Source organism: Chlorocebus sabaeus, chromosome 3, assembly GCF_047675955.1.
Source record: "Chlorocebus sabaeus isolate Y175 chromosome 3, mChlSab1.0.hap1, whole genome shotgun sequence".
NCBI classification, from domain to species: Eukaryota; Metazoa; Chordata; class Mammalia; order Primates; family Cercopithecidae; genus Chlorocebus; species Chlorocebus sabaeus.
Genome location: NC_132906.1, coordinates 76,960,072 through 76,982,841, shown reverse-complemented (window position 1 = coordinate 76,982,841; position 22,770 = coordinate 76,960,072).

Here is a 22,770-nt window from a genome sequence, read left to right as displayed (position 1 = left end):
AAATACTGCAACCAGTTAACAGAATGAGCAATAGATGTTTAAGCATATTCATTAACTTACCAAGGTATACTGATAGAAGTAAAGCATGGTGGTATAAACATATGAAGATGAGGGGTATAAATGAAGCCAAATATCCTTGAGAAATAAAGAAATGGAGGTGACGTGTTTCATTTAGGGATATTGACATAAACACTGGAAGTACTAAGATACTGTTTGTAATAGTTATCTCCAGAGAGTTGGCTGTGGATGGGGAGGGCTGGACAAGGAACTATTCTTTCCATTATAAATTCTTTGTACTATTTGATTTTTTAGTCATATGCATATATTACTTTTATTTTAATTAAAATCCTTTCCACATAGAAATTTGCCACAGGAGTTGAAACAGATTATCAAATCAATTTAAGTGAACTTAAAGCAATAGATTATTTGCTGTAAAAATATTTTCATTTATTGAGGGTGTTTCCCCAAGGGAAATGAATATTATATCAAAGAAATCAACTCTTCATAAAGAATATTTTTCAATTGCAACAATATCCAACTTTTAATTACTTTATTTTAAAAAGGATATTTTTCATGGTTAGTTGAAATCAAAGCACTCAGAGTATAATTTGGAGAATTTTCAAAAGGAAACCATTTCTCTAGATATTTGGGCCTTGCATACATTATTGTATACATAATATATACATAATGTTTCAGGGGTAAATCTGTTGACCAAAAGATTGATCTTCTAAAAATCTTTTTTTTTTTTTTTTTTTTTTGAGACAAAATCTCGCTGTTGTCTCCAGGCTGGAGTGCAATGGCACAATCTCGGCTCACTGTAACCTCAGCCTCCCAGGTTCAAGCGATTTTCCTGCCTCAGCCTCCCCAGTAGCTGGGATTACAGGCACCTGCCACCACGCCCGGCTAATATTTTTGTATTTTTAGTAGAAACGGGGTTTCACCACGTTGGCCAGGCTTGTCTCAAACTCCTGACCTCAGGTGATCCGTGTGCCTCGGCCTCCCAAAGTGCTGGGATTGCAGGCATGAGCCACCGTGCCTGGCAGGTCTCCTAAATATCTAAATAAACCTTTCAGTATCACAGAGCTAAATTATATTTAAGTAATTATTGTTTTAAGGCAATCAGCCATGTGTGTGAGTTTAAATTTCCAAAAGCTCCTTGCTTTGAAAGAGTGTGGAAAGAGACAGACTTGTCCCTAGAATTATCTTCCCAGCAGCTTTCCAACCTTACCACCTGGCAAGCTCCAGTCATATTTCAGGACTCAACTCACATAATCTTCTCAATGTCATAATCCCTTTGTGTTCTCACTTGTACCCTACACATACGTCTGTCACTGCATTGTTTATATGTTTACCCCCACCTGGAAGTAGACAGCAGGTGCTTCATATCCAGCTTTGTATCTTCTAGTGTGTAGTGCAAGGCCTGTCACCAGATAGCAGCCCTATGAATGGTTTTTAGATGAATAGATGAACCCTCTGTCCTGCCCAGATCTGTTTTTGGTTTGTTTTGCATATATTAAATGCATCGGTTCATTTAGGGAAAAAGGATTATCAGAAAAGCATACAGAAAATGATACAGATTTTTTTAAGTGGAAAGAAAAGAGAAACGTAAAATTGTTGACTATTGGAGTAGCATAGAGACTTATTTTCACACTATACTTCCATTTCCTATTTCCTTCCCTCTGTTATTTTCTTTCTTATCTCCCTCCTAATTCCAAAACAAAGGATCTGAAGTGATGCGCAATACAACATACACAAGTGTAGGTCAGAAGGAGCATTAGTGCTAAACAATGGTAGCCCACCCAGGAAAGATGTTCTTCTGTTTTATAATTATTGATCCCCTGTGTACCAGGCAATGTGCTTGGCATCAAGGGTGAAAGAGCGACATGACCCTGCTCACAGGGAGATTAGATTATACTGGAATAAGATTGTTTCTGGAGTTGAACAGTAAATTTGATTCTGAGATTTCAAAAGAGGAAACACTTTAGGATAAGTTGTTTTCAGTTTGTGTGATAATATATTTCAGGAAAGACACTCTTAGACACATACATCAAGATTGAGAGAATGTATATGACATGAAAGTACAAATAAATGTTAGCTACTACATAAGAGACACTAAGTAATGTTTACATAAGAGACACTAAGACACTAAGTAATGTTTCAGTGGTGACTTTGCTGAGGATACATGATGTGGACCCAATGTCTGAGCACAATATAAACCTCCTAGAGCTTTCTACTTTAAGTGTCCATTCAATGGGATTGGTAGAGGCCTAATTCCAGTCCATTGGAGTTTCCTCTCTTTTTCAAGGGCTTAAAATAGAAATTAAGTTTCCAGAGAAAATAAAATTAAATGTGTTGCATTCCTTTGTTTGTGGACTGAGTCATCCTAATACATGGGGGTGGGGGGTAGGGGGCCGTCATGTGGAATTGCTGAGGATCCCTGTGCAGTTCTGTGGCTATCTGCACTGTGGACTGATTACAAACCCTAGGATTAGAGCTGAGTCGTTTGAGCAGTGGTCCTGCGGTGAAGAAGAATTGGAGAGCAGAGATGATGTGGACTCCTGGAACTCACTTTCAGTGAACGGTTTTGAGACCGAATTTGCAAGCAACCAAGGAAGCTTTAACCTCTCTGGTTAGACACAATGTAGTCAGTAGAGGAAAAGAGTAATGTAGGTGTTAAACCTTGCTAGAGTTTGATGACAACATTAAATGCACTGATTCCAAGGAGTATGCATATCCAGAAATGAGCAATATCAATATAATGGAACTGACTCCATCTTTTGCTTGGCTGCTGACAGATTGCCCAATCTGGGCCAGGCATGGTGGCTCATGCCTGTAATTCCAGCATTTTGGGAGGCCGAGGTCGAAGGATTACTTGAGCCTAGGAGTTTGAGATCAGCCTGGCCAACATAATGAGACCCTATCTCTACAAAAAGAAAAAAAAATTAGCCAGGTGTGGTAACACAATGCCTGTAGTCCCAGCTACTCTGGGGGGCTGAGGTTGCAAAGATCACTTGAGCCCAGGAAGTGGAGGCTGCAGTGAGCTATAATCCTGCCACTGCACTTCAGCCTGGGTGAAGTGCTTAGACAACAACAGTTACAAAAAAGAGCATCTCAATCCTTCTTCTTTCTCTCTGTGTCACACCTGGGAAAGCTGATAAGAAAGTAGGATTGAACTTTCGTTTGGGTGCTGGTAAAAAGTTTAAACCAAAAGTGGAATCTTCACCCTGGACCCACTTTCTAACCGCTATGAAAACCTATGGCCAGTCTCTTTTCCTGCTCTCTGAAGAACTCCCAAACCACTATTGGGGCTGAAAGGAAAAAAGAAACAACAACAGCGAAACAAAACTTAATCCAATGGACAAATGAACAACAGAAGATGCAGGGGGGCAGGAGCAAGAAATATACCTAAAAGAAAATATAAAATAAGGTGGCATGAGTAAACCCAAAATATCAGAAATTACAATAAATATTAATGAGTTAAGTTTTTGTTTTAATCAAAAGGAGATTTTAGAGTGAGTTTAAAAAATCATAATTCTTCTCTGTTATTTATAAGAAATATGTCTTTTTAAACACCACACAGAGAAGTTGAAAATAGAAATATACACAGCAAGTGGGAAGAAAAATAAAGTGGTGTAGCAGTATATCAGACAAAATTGAATTAAGTGCAAAGACACTGAGTGGAACAAAGAGGAACATTTCATATGTTATATGTACAGTACACCAAAACATGGAATGACCTTCAATCCTTTCTGCACTACACAACATAGCTGCAAAACATATAAAGCAAAAACTGCTAATACACTGAGTAAAAATGACAAATTCATAATCATTATGTGATTTTTCTGAGAAAATCTGTTTATGACCTGAATATAAGACCCAGACTTTGTCTTACACGGGGTTTTGGGAAGAATGGAGATGCTAAGGTATTGGTGGATTTTTCCCAAAGTGGGAATGTTCAGGAAGTGCTTGCCCTTTATCTGTAGAAGTATGGATACTCCAGCAAGACTTGCTGATCGGTTGATATGAAATGAGCTGATTAGGGTGAAGCTGTTAGTGTTTGACTCACTTTCTTTTTTTTTTATGTTTTTATTTTTGTTTTTGTTTTCATTTTCATTTTGAGATGGAGTCTCACTCTGTCACCCAGGCTGGAGTGCAGTGGCATGATCTTGGCTCACTGCAACCTCTGCCTCCCGGGTTCAAGCGATTCTTCTGCCTCAGCCTCACCAGTAGCTGGGATTACAGGCATGCGCCACTACACCTGGCTAATTTTTGTATTTTTAGTAGAGACGAGGTTTCACCATGTTGGCCAGCCTAGTCTTGAACTCCTGACCTCGTGATCTGCCCACTTTGGCCTCCCAAAGTGCTGGGATTACAGGCGTGAGCCACCATGCCAGGCCCTTGGCTGACTTTCAGAAGCCACTTTACTGATGCAAAATTGTCAGCAACCAATTAGGACATGTACAAATCCAATTCTTGTATTTATTTGCTTCTCTAGCCGAAGAATAATCAATGCTTTCCTACAAAGAGAGAAACTTTTATTCTCAGAATCCTGCTTTCAAGAAGCCCATAGTGTAGTAGTAGGGATAAGACAAGCATACAAGTAACTGTCATACAAAATAAAGCATTCTGTAATGAATGCTGGAATGGAAGTCCAGAGATCTCGGTTTAAATTGCCGCTATGTGACCTTGGGTCAGTCAATGAACACTTCCAGATTTCAGTTTCCAGAAACTGAAATAATAAGCCCTGGTCACTTCACAGTGATGGATGGACATATAATGAATTACTGTAATTTGTATAAATACTTGGCAAATTGGTACCATGTAAAAAAAAGACATTATCGTTATCCACTGAAATGAGACACAATCAGAAACTTTTTTTTTCTTTTTTTGAGACGGAATCTCACTTTTGTCACCCAGGCTGGAGTGCAGTGGTGCAATCTCAGCTCACTGCAACCTCCACTTCCTGGATTCAAGCCATTCTCCTGCCTCAGCCTCCCAAGTAGCTGAGATTGCAGGTGCCTGCCACCACGCCAGGCTAATGTTTGTATTTTTAGTAGAGATGGGGTTTCACTATGTTGGCCAGGCTAGTCTCGAATTCCTGACCTCAGATGATCCACCGCCTCAGTCTCTCAAAGTGCTGGGATTACAGGCATGAGCCACCGTGCCCGTAATCCAATCAGAAACTTTTGAGATTCAGAGCAAAAAAATCATTGCACCTAGAAAATTGGAAAAGGGAAAGTTGGGCTTAGGGAAGAGATCATATTGGTATGAGCCTTGAAAAATGGCCTCATGTTGTAAAGGAGCCCAACACAGAGAGAACTAATGTAAAGACTTTCATAGTAAGTGCAAAGGCATGACGTGGAAAAAAGACAGAATCGACAAATAGTATGGTTTGGTTGAAAGGTAGGAAAATATAAGAGAAGTAACAGGAAACTAAGCTGTGAAAATTATGTGGAACTTAACCTAGAATATTAGACTATAGGCTTAGACTTTGCTTGGTAGAAATGTGCAGTCCCTGGAGGGTTTTGAACCAGATTTTTCTAGACATGTGTCTTGGCAAGACAAATCTGATCTGCTAAATGACTGCAGAATAAATTGGAGGGCTGAGGCTGGTGGTAGAGTGGCAGACAGAAGGCTTTGCCAGTAAATCTTAGGAAGGCATCATTGACGCCTTAAGAGAGGTGACATTATGAAAATAGAAGGGGATAGCAACAGAGAGAACAGTGCTAGGGCAGAGCCAGCAGAGTATGATTAAATCTGATGGCAAGAGTCAAGATGAGTCTGAGATTTCAAGCACCAGTGACTACAGAAAAGATATGGGAAGTCAGAAGGAGGAGATGATTTGGAGAAGGTGATGACAGATTTATTTGATTTTATTTTAAAATTTGGACATGAAACGTTTGGGAGATATGCAGGGACCATGGAACTATCATGTCTAGAGCTTGGGAGTGAGATCCAGCTAGTGTGTGTGTCTGTATGTGTGTGTGGGAGGGAGGGGGATGGGGGGCTGCTTAGGAGTCATCCATACTAAATTGACAGTTGAATAACAGGAATAAATGCTGTGTGAGCAGAGAGCTTAAGACAGAATCTTGGGAACTTATGTTTAGTGGGTAGGAAAAGAAAGTAGAGTCATAAAAATAGAAGGGAGAAACTTTAGGAATGTAAGAGGATATGCAGGAAAGTGTACCTTAGGTAAAATGTAAAAACAATTTAGTTTCAGGAAAGAGTAAGTAAGAAGTCAGTTATGCCAAGGCTGCACTGAGGTAGAGTAATGTGAATTCTTAGAAGACATTGGATTTGAAAAGAAGGCAATCTTCATAAAAGTTTCTAGAGCCCAGCTGCACATCTGAAGAGTAGCAAGGAAAAATAAATGTACAAGTAGGTTATCTTTTAAAGACATGTAGCAGCAATGGTAGAGTTGAAATAGAATGGAAGTGTCAGAAGACAGATTTTTAGAGTTATTAATAAGCAGGCAGAGAGGAAACGGCAGGGAAAAGGGAGAGATTGAAGATGCTGAAAAGAGAACACAAAATTGATAAAGCAAATTTCCAGAGGGAATAGACGTGTCATGTTCTAAAGGAGGAAAGACACTTCTTCCCCAGAAAAAGAAGAGAATGAAGGAAACATTTGTGATGGTATAGACAGAAAAGTTGAGGTAGAGATGAGGGAAATTAAGGAAATAGTGACTGAGTGGTCTTAATTTCCTTTATACAAGGTGAATTCATGTGGAAAGTGTGATAAGGTGAACATAAAATTGCAGCTTCAGAGAGAAAAAGTCTTGGGTAGGAATGCAATTAGAGGTTTATTAAAAGACACCTCAAAGGGGTTATCAGCTACCAAGCAAGGATAAAATTGAGTTAGCATTTTGTTAACTCCAAATCAGTAAGTAATTTTAAGAGTAGAAGTATTAGTGGTAAGTGACATTACACAGATTGCCTAAATTTATCTAAAAACTTTGGTAGAGGAAGGAATCATTTACATGAGAGCAGGGGAAGTGACAATATAGGGCTAGAAGTAAGCAAAGTGGCCCATTAAAAGGTCAAAGGAAAAGGAGGTTTCAGAAAATGACAAAAAGGAGTGTCTATTGCAGAGACATCATAAGTTAAGCAGGGTATGGATTAGGGGTGAAGTCACTGGATATTTGTCCCCTCCAAATCTCATGTTGAAATGTGATCCCCAACATTTCTGGTGGGGCCCGGTGGGAGGCCTTTGAGTCATGGGGGCGGATTCTTTATGAATGGCTTGGTGCCCTCCCTCCGCATGGTAATGTGTGAGTTTTCCCTCTGTTGGTTCACCTGAGAGCTGGCTTAAAGGAGCCTGGCACCTCCTCTCTCTCTCTTGCTATTTCTTCACCATGAAACATGCCTGCTCCCCCTTCACTTTCTGCCATGAGTGAAAGCTTTCTGAGCTTCACCAGAAGCTGAGCAGATGCTAGTGCCATGCTTGTACAGACTGTAGAACCATGAACCACATAAACCTCTTTTCTTTATAAATTACCCAGTTTCAGGTATTCCTTTATAACATTGCAAAACAGACTGATACACCCAGGGAGGCAGATGTTCTGGCAGAACAGAGAGGAACTGAAGGGCTAGGAAGTGCCTGTAGACAAGATGAAGGAACCATGTGGCCGTGATGAAGGGGAAGGTCTGAGTTCCAAAGTCTTGGAGATCAAACAAAATGGCATGGATTGAGGTTCTCTGTTGGTAATGCCCTGAGAATCAGAAAATCATGAAGATCTCCATAGGTTAGATGGTGAAACAGCCTTGGTGCCAGTGTATTCAAAAGAAGGGTTCTCAGTGAGAAGGAGGATGTCACCAATGATGGGGAGAGCACAGGACAAGATAAGCATGGGCCGGGGCTGATGGAGATCATCAAGGAGGATGGGACAATGAGTAAAAGATTGGGGTACTGTGGAGAGTAGCCACAGAGAAGACATGGGTGCGCAATGATTTTTTAAAAACCCGTGGTTGAACAGCCTCTGGTCAGATGGTAGAGTCCTGCCATGGCTCTCCTACAGGAATCCTTTGTGAACAATTCTTTTCCGTTCATAAGGCAATTAGAAAATGAACAGTAGGCATTCATCAGGCACGGTGGCTTCACAGGCTTCACCGAGATTAGATGTTTAAGAATGCCTGCCTCATGTGGCTTCTTGATGTACAGGGTCACTCAGTTAAGCTTCACTTGATTTAAGCTAACTCAGAGGTTTTCTGCCTTTGCTGAAAGGACAATGCCCTGAGGAGGCCATACATTAAGCATAATCAATCATTCACACTGATGTGTCCATGGATCTTTGGTAAGACACAATGGAGATAAGGCAGGAGAACACTGAGCATCAAAGGATAGAGGGCGCAAATGCCTCCAAGGAGCAAAGGGGAAGGCTGAGGATGTTATCCTTCTAGCCTGGAAGAGCAGACCTTTCAGGGCTTAAACGGCAGGCTTCACAGAACTGCGCAGAGATCCTTGGGATTTCACTTTCATTTGAAGAGTTTGATATCATGTTTGAATACTGGAGTCAGACCTCCTGTGTTTACAATACTGGCTTAAACTGTGGCCACTTTAGATGGCCGTAGATGATCTACATCTTTAATTGTATACAGCAGCACCATTCAACAGAAATATAATGCATATCACATTCGTGAGCCACAGATGCCATTTTAAATTTTCTGCTAGATAAATTTTGAAAAGTAAAATAAAACAGAGGAAATTAATTTAAATAATATACACTATTTAACCCAGTAAAACCAAATGTCCCCAAAGCCCCTTTTCCTTGGAATGGCCATTTCAACATGTAATCAAATTCTGAAAGTTATTGAGGTATTTCTTCTTTTTCTTTTTTTAACTAAGTCTTTAAAGTGCAGTATGTGTTTTACAGTTACAGTGTCTCTCAGTTTGGTCTAGCCACATTTCAAGTGCTCTGTAGTTGCATATGGCTGATGGCTACCATATTGGACAGCTCAGGTATATCATTTAATATACACCTGTGTCAAAAACACAGTTCAGATAATATGTGCCTGGCGGAATTAGGAAGGGAAGGGTTGAAGGAAGGCTGCATTTCTCAGGTTGAGAAATTCTTCATGGAATTTAGGATGGAGTTTCAAATTAGGATGGGTGGAAAGGAGGTGAGAATAGGCCATTCCAAGGAGAGAACTTTTTGGGGACATTGGGAGTGGAGAAAGTAGAAAAAATAGAAAGTTCAACAATCCCACAATAAGGGGAGCAGAGAGAGTCAAGAGACCATCTAAGTGTCTGATTAGCTGAAAGCAGTGTAATTATTCCCCTCCATCTTTACAGCTGTTAGTTTTTGGGTGAGGCTTCCTCTTGCCCAAATTTACACCATGATCCGGAGTCCTCTCACTTTCCTCCCCACTGTGAATGTAAGCAGCAAGGCTGGGCTGCGCTGAGTGTGTTGATAGAATGTTGATTATCTATAAGTGAGTTTTCATTTTTCAGGTTTGTCCCTCACTCCACAGCTTTCAATCCTGCACCCAGCAGCCTTTTATCAAGGACTAGAGTGGGGCTGTGGGGAGACGACAGACAAAAAAGGAAAGAAAATGTCCTCACAAAACAAAAACGATATTTTCAAAATTCACTCTGCTGCTTTCAGACTGTTTCCATCAACCCTCTTATTCATTTTGATTTATTTCTCTCCGTAAGCAGACTAACGCTTCTCTGTGCTTTTATTGTTCTTCAAGAATAGGCCTTCTATTGGAGGAAAATAATGTCTCTACGACCACCACTTTGCTCAGTGCAGATCTTCATTAATCTGCAGTCACAGAACAGGCTTTTAGCAGCGAGCACTTTTGATGGGAATTGAATTTGATATTGCATTATGGTTGCAGGGAACCTCACAATAGACTGTGTTCTTTTCTGTGTCTGAGCACAATCAGAGAGACCCAATTAAATAATTTGGTGCAATAATGGGGAACAAAAGAGTATGAGGGCTTAAAGTGAGCGCTTCAGCATTTGTATTCTCTCATTTCCGTATCATGTTAATTAATTTGCCTCAAAACCAACAGAAAGAACACAATGTAGAGCAGCAGAGCTCATCTACAACATGTAGACACTTTAAATGCAGACGGTGCACCAAATGGACTCCTAAGAAAAGGGCAGTGGATTCATTTCCTAGGGCTGCCATAACAAAGTCCCTCAAACTGGGAGGCTTAAAACAACAGAAATGTATTCTCTGGCAGTTCCCGAGGCCAGAAGTTTGAAATCAAGGTGTCAGCAGGGCCATGTTTCCTCTGGAAGGTAAAATCCTTCCTTGCCTCTTTCTAGCTCCTGGTGGTGGCCATCCATCCCCAGCTTTCCTTGGCTTGTAGCTGCATCCCTCCAATCTCTGCCTCCATCCTCACCTGGTGTTCTCCCTTCGGGTCTCTGTCTTTAGCTGGTGTTTTCCTCTTCTTATAAGAATACCAGTCATATCGGAGTAGGGCCTACCTTAATCATCTCATCTTAACCTGATTGTATCTACAAGGACTCTATTTCCAAATAAGGTCACATTCACTGGTACCACAAGTGAGGGATTCAATATATGTTTTTTGGGGACATGAGGCAACCAATAAGGGGCAATCTATGCATTTCCATGTAAAGAATAAAGTTGGTACTCATGCCAATTCTGAATGATCCCTTTGGTCCAGGTGGTAATAGTAGTCACTGCTGCCTGTGCAGTCGAAGAGAGAGCACTCTGAGGTTCTCCGATAGCTTTTTTTTTTTTTTTTTTTTTTTTTTTGAGACAGAGTTTTGCTCTTGTCTCCCAGGCTGGAGTTCAATAGCGTGATCTTGGCTCACTGCAACCTCTGCCTCCCAGGTTCAAACGATTCTCCTACCTCAGCCTCTGGAGTAGCTGGGATTACAGGTACCTGCCACCACGCTCAGTTAATTTTTGTATTTTTAGTGGAGACGCTGTTTCACCATGTTGGCCAGGCTGGTTTCAAACTCCTGACCTCATGATCCGCCACCCTCGGCCTCCCAAAGTGCTGGGATTACAGGTGTGAGCCACCACACCCAGCCTTCTGATAGCATCTTACAGTCAATAATGTGACTTTATAATAAAACTAGAGATGTGAAAATGAACACAGCAGTCTAAGAGGACAATGACCTAGTCAGACTCAATGTTTATGTAGCTTTAATCAGATACTTTATGTGCACACCAGAATCTTTGACTCTGAATGCTGACTTTGTTCAAGATTGTCTTCAGCACATAAAAATGATCATTATGAGCTGAGTGTGGTGGTTTGCTGTAGTCCTTGCTATTTGGGAGGCTGAGGCAGGAGGATCATTTGAGCTCAGGAATTCAAGACTAGTCTGGGCAACATAGTGAGACCCTATCTCTATGAAAAAATTTTGAAAATTAGCCAGGAGTGGTGACACACACCTCTAGTCTCAGCTACTTGGAAGGCTGAGGCAGGAGGATTGCTTGAGCCCAGGAGTTGGAGGCTGCAGTGAGCTATGATCATGCCACAGTACTCAGCCTGGGCAACAGAGTGGGATACCGTCTGGGTGGAGGATTTTGATGTTGATGCACTCATCACCCCCAACTCTGACCCATGGGTACAAAATACCCTATTTCAAACCTTATCCTAGATTTCTATAAAACGTGATGAAAATATACTCCTAAAAAAGGACAACACTAAAGGGGGCAGACATGGAGTTAGTTATGTTGTGTAGTTATGTCTGTCATCCTACACTAAGCAATACATTAGACAAACTTCTCTCTACCTGTGACCTAAATAAATGGCACATCTTTGTATACTCTGCTCTAGGAGTGCATATTTCTAAACCTTAGCTAAATTCTTGTTCATTACATATGTTGTTAGCAAGAGAGGAATGATAATTAATATTGGAGCCAAATAAATTGACTCACTGGACAGATGGGCAGTAAGGGGTGCCAAGTGGAATTTACCAGATAAACTAGTGGTTTAGAGGTCAAGGGGTCTTGGGCTATGTGAAGTTTCACTTTTCAGGGTGACTCAGTTTTCATTGTTTTATAAAAGAAAAGGGCACCAGGGTGGGTGTGTCATTGGGTTTGGGATGGGGTCTTAGTCCGGTGATTCAGGCACAAGAAACAGCACATTTGGGTCTGGAAGGAGGAAGTGTGGGATTTGGGGGATGGACACTGGCTCCTCCTGGGGTCCTGGGAGCTCCGTTTTCCAGGTTACTGCACACACCATGATTTGAAATTTGGCTTTAGTCCACTTTGAAGTTCAGGTTGTGCCATCAAAGTGCTAGAGCTGGGAGAGAAAAAAGCTGAAACAGACTTCGGTGGAAAAACAAAGGATTTGGAGTCAGACCCAGACATGAATTCAGGCTGAGTCACATACTTGCTATGTAACAGGTAACCCAGGCAGGCTACTCAGTAACTCTGAGCCTCAGTTTCTTCATCCGTAAAATGGGATTCACTGCACAATCTGCCATGGGGTCTTCGGAACACTGGGAGATGGAAAGTGTGACATGCCAAGCAGACTGCAATTGCTCCATAAATAGTAGTTCCCAAGTTTGGCCATTGATATTCATAAGGCCTGAGGGCCAGTTCGCCAGTTCACCAGCTGTCTTGAAGCTGCTAACCTTTTCTTGCTCCTTATAGAGATGGACTTTGTCAGAACAGTGCTACCCAACAAACATTTTTACATCATGGCACTTACAGGAAATGGTAAGACTTGTGCTGTACCCTGGAGCAAGCAGACAGTAGCTCACAGCCTACTGCAGGTCCCACCTGGTTGGACCAAGGGCTAGACCGGTATCTCAGGACCACGTGGTTGTGTTGATCAGTCTCATGGCTCATCATTTGGAGCATGTCCAAACAAATAAGAAACACAGACGCTGGGGCTCCAGGACCAGGGCCTGGCCCAGGCATGGGTATACTTTTAAAGTGCCCCAGGGGATTCTGATGTGTTGCCAATTAGCAGTGCCTGCCATGAGGAGACATCTTGAAACTCTGGGCAAGCCGCTGTTTTGTAGGAGTCAAATTATTCGGATTCAATAGCATAAATGAAAGACCTGTCCCAGAGATTATTTTTTATCTATTTGGTACTTTTAAAGTAATTATTTTTATGGTAAAATATACATAGGATTTATCATTTTAACAAGTTTTAAGTGTACAATTATGGCATTAAATACATTCACAGTTTTGTGCAGCTATCTACCACCATTTATTCCCAGAACTTTTTCTCCATCCCAAGCAGAAGCTCTGTATTCATTAAACAGTAACTCCCCATTCCTCCTTCCTCCCAGGTCCTGGTAACCACCCTTTCAGTCTCGATGCATCTGACTACTCCAGGTACTTTGCTGTCTTAGTTAGTTCAGGCTGCTATAACAAATTACCGTAGACTGTGTGGCTTAAACAGCAGACCTTTATTTCTCATAGTTCTGGAGGCTGGAAGTCTGAGATCAGGGTGCCAGTGTGGAGAGACTCTGGTGAGGGCCCTCTTCTGGGCTGTAGACTGCCAGCTTCTCGTGGTATCCTCCCATGGCAGAAAGCGGCAGAGAGAGCTCTCTGGGGTCTCTCACATAAGAACACTAATCCCATTCATGAAGGCTCCACCCTCATGACCTAATTACCTCCCAAAGTTCCCACTTCCCAGTACACTTACATTGGGTGTTAGGATATCAGCATATGAATTTGAGGCGGCACAAACTTTCAGTCCATAACACTCACTTCTGTGGCGTCATACAGTATTTGTTCTTTTGTTTGTGGCTTAGTTCACTTAGCAAAATGTTTTAAGGTTCCTCTGTCTTGTAGCATGTGTCAGAATTCCATTCCTTTTTAGGGCAGGATAATATTCTTGTATATAAATACCACGTTTTGCTTATCTGTTCATCTGCCGATGTACATTTGGCTTGTGTCCACCTTTTGACCACTGTAAATAGTGCTGCTGTGAACATGAGTATCCAAGTACCTGTCTGAGTTCCTGCTTTCTTTTGGGTACATACTCAGGAGTGAAATTGTCAGATCATATGGTAATTCTATGTTTAATTTTTTGAGGAATTGCCAAACTTTTTTTTTTTTTTTTTTTTTTTACAGTGAGTGCACCATTTTACATTCCCACCAGCAATGCACGAGGGTTTCAATTTCTACACATCCTTGTCAGCACTTGTTCTTTTCTTTTTCTTTTATTATTTTTTCTTTCTTTTGAGATAGGGCCTCATTTTGTCACCCAGGCTGGAGTGCAGTGGTGTGATCATGGTTCACTGCAGCTTCGACCTCCCTGCGCTCAGGTGATCATGCCACCTCAGCCCCCAGAGTAGTTGGGACTATAGGTGCAAGCCACCATGTACCACTAATTTTTGTGCATGTTTTGTTGTTGTTGTTGTTGTTGTTTTTTGTAGAGATGAGTTTTTGTCATGAGTCTCTGGACAAAGAGGAGCCCATATCAGAGGGAAGCTTGCAGGCTTGTCTCCGGGAGCCCAGCCATGAAAGTGATGTGAGTCCCTATTTCTAAGAACCCTATGAGTTGTCATGGTGGTCCTCAGTAATAATTTTTGGTCAGCCAGGCACGATGGCTGACGCTTGTAATCCAGGCACTTTGGGAGGCCAAGGTGGGAGGATCGCTTGAGCCCAGGGGTTTGAGCCTGGGCCACAAAGTGCAAACCCCAGGCTGTCCTTGAACTCCTGGGCTCAAGCAATTCTCTGCCTCAGCCTCCCAAAGAAGGGGTTATAGGCGTAAGCCACTGCACCCAGCCTGCTTTCTTTTTTTTATATGTAGCCATCCTAATAGGTGTGAAGTGGTATCTGCTTTTGGTTTTCATTTGTATCTAGTTGGTATTCTTGCCCACAATAATCCTATGAGAAGGGTATTATTAGCTTATGACTTTAGAGATAAGGAAATGGAGTCAAGGAACCTGTCCAAAGTGGCATAGACGGTGCAGTGGCAGTGCCAGAATGAGAAGCCGTGTCACCTGTAGATACATACCAGGTATCTGTTTTAGGAAATCCTGTGGATGGCCAGGCACGGTGGCACAACCCTGTAATCCCAGCACTTTGGGAGGCTGAGGCAGGTGGATCACGAGGTCAGGAGCTCGAGACCAGCGTGGCCAATATGGTGAAACCTGTCTCTGCTAAAAATACAAAGATTAGCTGGGCGTGGTGGCAGCGCCTGTAGTCCCAGCTACCCTGGAGGCTGAGGCAGGAGAATCCCTTGAACCCGGGAGGCGGAGGTTGCAGTGAGCTGAGATAGCGCCACTGCACTCCAGCCTGGGTGACAGAGCAAGACTCCATCTCAAAAAAGAAAAAAAAAAAAAAAAGGAAAGAAAAAAGAAATCCTGTTAAGTAGACAAGACCCTTTCATCTTGTTTCTAAGTCCAGATGGTCCTAATTTGCTTACACTGAGGTCAGCATGCTTTGCATCAGCCATGGGCCTTACACTTTTGTAGCCTTCCTCAAAATATGGTAGCACCATGGTTTCCATCAGAGTCCAGAATTCTTGCATTTTTCCCACATTTGACCCAAAATTATTATTGTTGTTATTATTATTATTATTATTGAGACAGAGTCTTGCTCTGTTGCCCAGGCTGGAGTGCAGTGGCATGAACATGGCTCATTGCAGCCTCAACCCCCTGGGCTCAAGAGATACTCCCACCTGAGCCTCCTGAGTAGCTGGGACAACAGGTGCTCACCACCACACCCAGCTAATTTTTAAATGTTTCATAAAGATGGAGTCTCACTTTGTTACCAGGGCTGGTCTTGAACCCCTGGGCTCAAGCGATCCTCCCACCTTGGCCTCTCAAAGTGCCTGGATTACAAGCATCAGCCATCGTGCCTGGCTGACCAAAAATTCTTACTGAGGACCACCATGACAGCCCGTAGGGTTCTTAGAAATAGGGACTCACATCACTTCCATGGCTGGGCTCCCAGAGACAAGCCTGCAAGCTTCCCTCTGATGTGGACTCATCTTTGTCCAGAGACTCATAGTTGACTCACTCATAGTTGACTCACTCATAGTTGACTCTTCCAGCCCTGGAGGAGGTGAGGTGATAACAGGTACCCCTTTGTGACCGACACTTCAGTGCTGGACTTTCCTTCCCCTGACCATCATCTTACCTCCCACTGCAAGGGCAGGAAGGGGAGAGCTTGGAGGAAAGGACAGCTGCCATCAGGCTGCTCCTCTGAGTTCCCCAGGACAGAATCTGTCGGGTACTTTGCTTTGCTACCACCTGCATGGAGGGATGAATGCATTCATGGGTAAATTCTTTGCAGTTGAAAGTATTGGATAATAAAATACCTGTCTACTTTGTATTTTCACATTTTGAAAAATGTACAGACATAACGAAAGTTACTTTGAAGTTCATTAGCAAAAGAAGATTTAATAAGGCAAGATGACTCCTATGGAAAATCCTGCCTTAGCTTGTGTGCTGGCAGAAGAGAAGTTCTTCTGATTCCAATGTGACGCTGGTGTTTGAGTGGAGAGAGAAATTGCCCCTTACCAATTGGTTGTACAGTCGTTCTGATGGGTTAGGAGTGGGCTCCGGTACAATACTGTGCTGTATGATATGGAGTGAAGTCAGAGAGCTTCACAGATACAGAGCGTTACTGATTCTTGATCCTGAGATTTCCGGGGTAGAAAAAAAATCATTTTAAAAGATCCACTTTTGAGGTGGAAAGGTGGGCAGAGGTTGGTGAGAGAATAGAAGCTGGAAGCAGACTAGGGTAGCTTAGATTCTTCTGCTTTCCTGGGGAGCTGACTTTAAAATCTAAGTGAGATCGAATAATAAGCCTCCTCCCACTTAGAAGACTGCTCCTAACTACCCACTCTCCCTGATGTCTGGGTAGCAAGAACATCCATTTCAATGAACAGTTATTTACCTCAGAGACACTATCCTTGAACTTTAAAGAGAAATGATTATCTTGTACCTTAATATTTCTACCATCATGCTCATTTTGCATAAAGGATGGTCTCAATACCTTTCATTTCAGATGAATTATAGAATAGGAGCCCTTCCTAATCCTCACCTCCAGATGAAATTCACCCAAGCAAGTGTTTCTCAAGGTGCTCAAAACCCGATCATGACCTTGTTCAATTTGGTAAGATCCCCAGGACCACAGCTTTTCGGATGGTGCTTCTATGACATTCTGGTGAATCAGTGGCAAAGGTGGATCTGAAGGCCACTGTTGAGCCTCACTGGCCAAGTTACTGTATCTGACTCAATCAGTTTCTATCGTTTGATGCTACAGATTGGTAACTCTTCTTGCCCATAAACTTGGGGATGGAACAAGCCGTCATTACTTTACCAGGTCATTTGGGAGGATTTGCAAGTGTCTTTATTAGAGCCGTCCATTCTGGTGCTTCTTTGGGCCATAATTGAAATAAACGAGGCATGCTGTTGTTACATTACATTTCTGATTCCCTCACGAGAGGAGGGAGACAGATGAACACAGAAAAAATAATTTGCTCAGGTCTTTATAATTGCCTACAATAAGTTGATGAAGTGGGTTGGAGGGAGGAGAGAAGAGAGTTGGAAAGGGAAGAAAAGGGAAGGGGAGAGATGGAGGTACAATCTACATTTCCCCATATTCCCAATTAATTCAGCCTAAAAGTATCACTCTTATTCAGCAGCAGTTAAAATAGGCTGTGATGAGAGCATGACAATTTCCAGCTAAACTAGAGGATAATTAGAAATGCCCTGTAGCAGGCAAGTCAGTGCTTCAATTTATTTGCTGTTTATTACCAAGTCCCTGCCCCTTGGGTGTAATGACTGTAAAACCGCGCCGGCAGCTTCCCCGGGTTTGATTTAGTGCCGTAAATGGTGCTCAGAGAGTAGATTAAGCTGGAATGTGATCAAACCTTATTTGCAATCCGATTATACAAACTGCTTCTTGCACTGACCAGATTGAAGTAATTTCCCTATAGAAACGTTACACTCACTTTGGTGTAAAAATGATTAACATTTCCTGACTGTAGGTCAGCCTTTCACTTCCACTATAATCCTTTATCAGGCAATATGCCCACCTTTCTCCTAGGTTTGTCTCGTTCACATCCTGCGTGGTATTTAACCAACACAGAGCATCTCACCCTAATTTTTAAAAACAACAACAACAAACTCTAAGTAGCCTCTCAGGCTGATAGTGACGAATGATTACAATAAATAAACACTCTGGAAGAAGCAGATTAATAGCATATTTTCTTGCGGTTTGATTGTTCAACATGATTGAACTCACTTAATGATCTGATGGAGAACTCTTATGCACCACCAAAGAAATGTCCCTATCCACTTGGAAAGGTCTGTGGAGGTACTTAGAAACAAGTGGCCTTAACCTCAGACAGGTTGATGTATGGGCACCAGTATCCATCACTGAGCCACCATTTAAATCACTTCAAAAAGTATTTAAATACCAACAGCCACTGCTAATCCTTCCTCTTTTAAATAATTATCCACATAGGATGTTTTGGGTTCCCCGATCCCCCAGTTCCCTTTACCATCTCAAGATTTCTGGATGTGAAAGCAGTTCTCATACAATTAGCCTCTAGTAATGAAACACAACTAACTCCACGCTGAACACCGAAAGCAAACCCATGGCTCCTCACGTATTTTTGTGGCGACCAAAGAAAATATTTGAGTCTGAAATTAATTATCATAACCTAACTCCAATACCCACAATAACATGTTTTGTTGTAAAACATACTTAAGCTGATTTTTCTTCAGACATTTTCTGCCTTAACCCTTTAAAAACCATACATACTCTGTAAATGTGTTCCCAGCCTTCAGCTAGATAGTTGCGAAATGTTGAGGGAACAGAGGTTAATTCTGCTAGAGTATTTCACTTAGAATATTTCTAAGTAATTTAAAAAGATGCAGATGGCATGAAACCAAAAGAGCCACATTTAGATATATTCTTTGTATAGCATTTTTTAATGACATGTAAATGGTATAGCAATGACATCTGAAGTCTGTGCAGATTGGAAGAGGGAACTACTTTTTGTATTTTCTCCATGCCAGAAAAGACTGTATTTCTCAAGGTCAGGAAGCTTCAGGATAACAAAACCAATGTAATTTTTAGCCGTGTTGCTGATTTTCTTTGGAATTTACAGTCCACAGAATGTGTAGGAAATGACCTGACACACTTGAACTCAAAGCTTCAGAGGCAGAGGTATGCATTCTTTTCTTTCCAGGGATCAGGAAACATTTTGGAGACAGAAAGTACAGTATGGTAGATTGAATTTGCCTCTTCCCAAATGATGTGTGCATTTGTGTGCATACATGATGGGTTTATATTAACAGTTACAAGTCAGCAAATAGATAACAAGAAATATCTTCTTGGTTTTTTGTTTGTTTTTAACCATTTCCTCTTATAGCAAGGATTTGTTAGATAGAAATTAGGTTCTACTAAAAGCCATTATAAAATTCTTGCTTTTTTTTTTTTTTTTGGTTACAAAAGCAACACTCTTAGAAACACTGAGGGGAAAAAAAACCAGTGAAATTAACATAAACTGAATGAACGTACTAAGGCTCCACTAAGGAAATAAATTCTGCCTGTAGATTTTAGAAACAACAATGAAAACAAATCAACAAACAGCCCTCACAGCAAGCCACCATCTGTGTCCATTCGCTTTGGGTTCTGACACACAGAACACACGGGAAAGAGAACAGGACAAGCCTGAGCAGCTAGGATCACAACCCTTGTCGTAATGACACCTGCACGTACAAACCTCAGCCCCCTCGGGTGAACAAAGATGCCGGTTGCCTCCTCTAACCGTCATTATTATAAACTAGGATTGTAATCCCAGGTCGCTACGTCAGACTAGTTTTATGTCAAGAAACTCAGCAGAGCAGCAGAGTTGGGAGGCTCTAGGCATCTAGTCTCTCAGGGAGAAGCAGAAGATGAGCCTGCCCTGGTGAGCCAGTATCAGCAGACGGTATCTGATGCTTGCCTCTCATTTGGTCCTGTCGTGAGACTTGGACAGATGGGGCTTGCGGAGCAGCCATCCCGCCTGAAATGAGCAGGGGTCCGTTCCCAGGTGGCTTGGCAGGGAACTCAGCAGCTGTACAGGGAACCAGCACAGATGCACAAGAACACAGGTGAGGGAAGGAGAGCTCGCACTCAGACTGCTGGACAGACAGTGTCTCTCTCCTCCCTATTCTCATCTCGCCACCAGCCTTCTCAGCAGCCTTCTTGGAATGGCCAGGTTTTCTTTCTGTGACACTCTCAGTACTTGTAACTTTTGCTAATATGAAAATGTCGGAATAAAGAGGATGCTAATTTGGAAGAGCAGGTAAAGAAAATGAATGTGTATCAAGGAGAATCCAGGGGATGTGATTGCTAACAACTCATTTCAGAGGTGTTCCCAAAATATAGACTGTTTCCTGTACGTTTATTCTTAAATTATCCCACCTTCAGGGAAAAATGCAAGGTCAAGGCAAGATGTGAAATTTATCTCCAATGTGACAGCTCTGAAGCTATCTTATGAATAATGCTTTGTTGGCACAAATAAAATATTTTCACATTGAATGTAAAGGACAGAGTCTGTTTCCACTTCTGCCCCAGGTCCCTGAGGTCTTCCTGTTTCATGTTATGCATTTTTACAGAGTGTGCTGACTGGCTAATTTTGTGGTGCCATGTATAAAATAAGCATATGTATTATTTCCAACCTATAAACTCTTGCATTCAAATATCATAAAAATCACTGATTTGGAGGAGGACATACATATTAATAGTGCTTAGTTTTCTGATTTTTCATGCCATCCAACTAAGAAAACAGATCAGAGGTTTCGGTCATTGAAGTGATTTACATGTCTTTATTGGCAGATAGCTGCCCCTAATTAAACCTAAAACTAATTATTGAATTAAAAGATGAATTATTTTGAAAACACACAAAATTGTGAGCCATGTTACATAAGTGACAAAATTATAATCAGAGCCCAGTGTCTTTATCCTTCAGATCTATTCTGTATAATCATCAAAATGCTACTTTAGGTGATGGGTATCACTTTTCACAATGCAGCTCCTCTCTGCCTGCTGTTGAACTTGATGGTGCAGCAGCATTCACTGAACACAAACTTTCACAGGATCCCCCACCACTCCAAGAGGGACACAGGATTCACCCAGCTCAGCACCTTTCGATATGTTATGTGACTTTTCAGATAACCCTGGTTTCTCTCTGGTTGCCGCTGATGCCAGACAAACATAAATTGTTTTTGAAGTAGTTTTCAATTATACAGGAAGTTTAGTTTTTATTCCTGGTAGCTTGAGAGTTCCTGACGCTGATTCATCACTGAATAAATGTAGGCAGCCTTGCTGCAAAAAAAAAAATGAAACAAAACAGAGGGACATGTTTCCTGTCTCTCTCTCTCTCTCTCTCTCTCTGTCTCTCTGTCTCTCTCTCACTCACTCTATCTGTCACTCTCTGTCTCTTCCTCTTCCTTCCTCCTTTCTCTGTTCCCCCTCCCTATCTGGATGCATTATGTTTACTTTATTAAAAACACAACAGGCCCATCTATTTTGTGAAATAGCAGACGAAAGGAACAAAGAGGAAAAAGAACAGGACTAGGGAAGTTTAGACAAAAAAGTTTAGTGTCAGAAACTTAGAAAGTGTAAAGACAGGATTCCAGCAGCCGTTTTTACATCCACATTATAGCGACAGCGTGAATGGACCACAGAACACAAACACTTAACTGGTCCAGAAATTCAAACCCACATTTTCTGACTTCCACTGCATAGTACTTGTGACAGAGGCTATTCAAGCCAACATCACAGGTGTTTTCTCTTGTCTTAAAAACAAAAGAGGCTCTGTGCTACGGAACTTTGTATAACATGTCATTAAATGTCAGTGACGCAGAACCACTGAAATTACGCTCGGCTCCTTAAAAATGGAAGGCTTTTCGGGCGTGACTTCACCAATCCTTGCCTTCACATTTAACCTAGATATGCGATGCTGGGTTTGAACTTGAGGTTTTCCATGTGGCTTTTTTTTCCCCCCATCTTTCTAGTTTCTGGAATGCTCTGCCCTCCCTTTAACACACTGGGTTGTGCGTGTATATGTTGTAAATGTGTTTATGTGTTTAGCTGGAATTTGGTGTCTCTTTTTGATATGTTTGCAGCCATCTCATTTTAATGCTTCTGCAGAAACTTTGTGAATTCATTACAAAGTAATGGCCCTGAATGACTACATTGCTAAACCCCACTCTCGTCTGAATGAAAATTCGGTGTCCCTCTGTGGCTTTGACGCCTGCTAGAATGGCATAATAAAAGTACTAGCTGCATCTGTGGTAGGTTTCTGTGCAGGTTTTCAAGACCCTCTGGTCATTATTTTACCAATGGGGAAACTGAGGTGTCAAAAGTCATGCCAGGAACCATATCCAAACATCATCCTGATTTGTTCTGCTTGTTTAATGTACCTTCTTTAGTAACCAGGAAATTTCAGGACTTCCTGACGTTGTGACTAATGGGCTCATTTGGCAAGCTGGGGCACAATTCAGTTTTTGAAGTGAGGTGACAGGCATCAGATGAGGTGGCTCACTCAGCATTGGACTTACAATTTAGGAGCTGAATTCATCATAAGCATGGTGCCATCTATTTTGGACTATGTCTTGCATACAGCTTTATGGGACCGTTTGTCAGGCAAAAGGGTAATAATGGCAAACTCTAAGCCTTTTATTTTAAATTAGATTGGTGTGATGTGATGCTGATGGGAGTGAGAGTACTGGCCTTATCCTGTGCAGGCTGTGCTGAGGACAGCCTGGTCTGCCACGCTCCTCGAGTAGCATTTTGTGTGTGTATCAGGGTCTCCCTTCTGGGGCACAGCAACAAAGAGAAGTTGCTAAGAACAAGAAGCAGGTGCG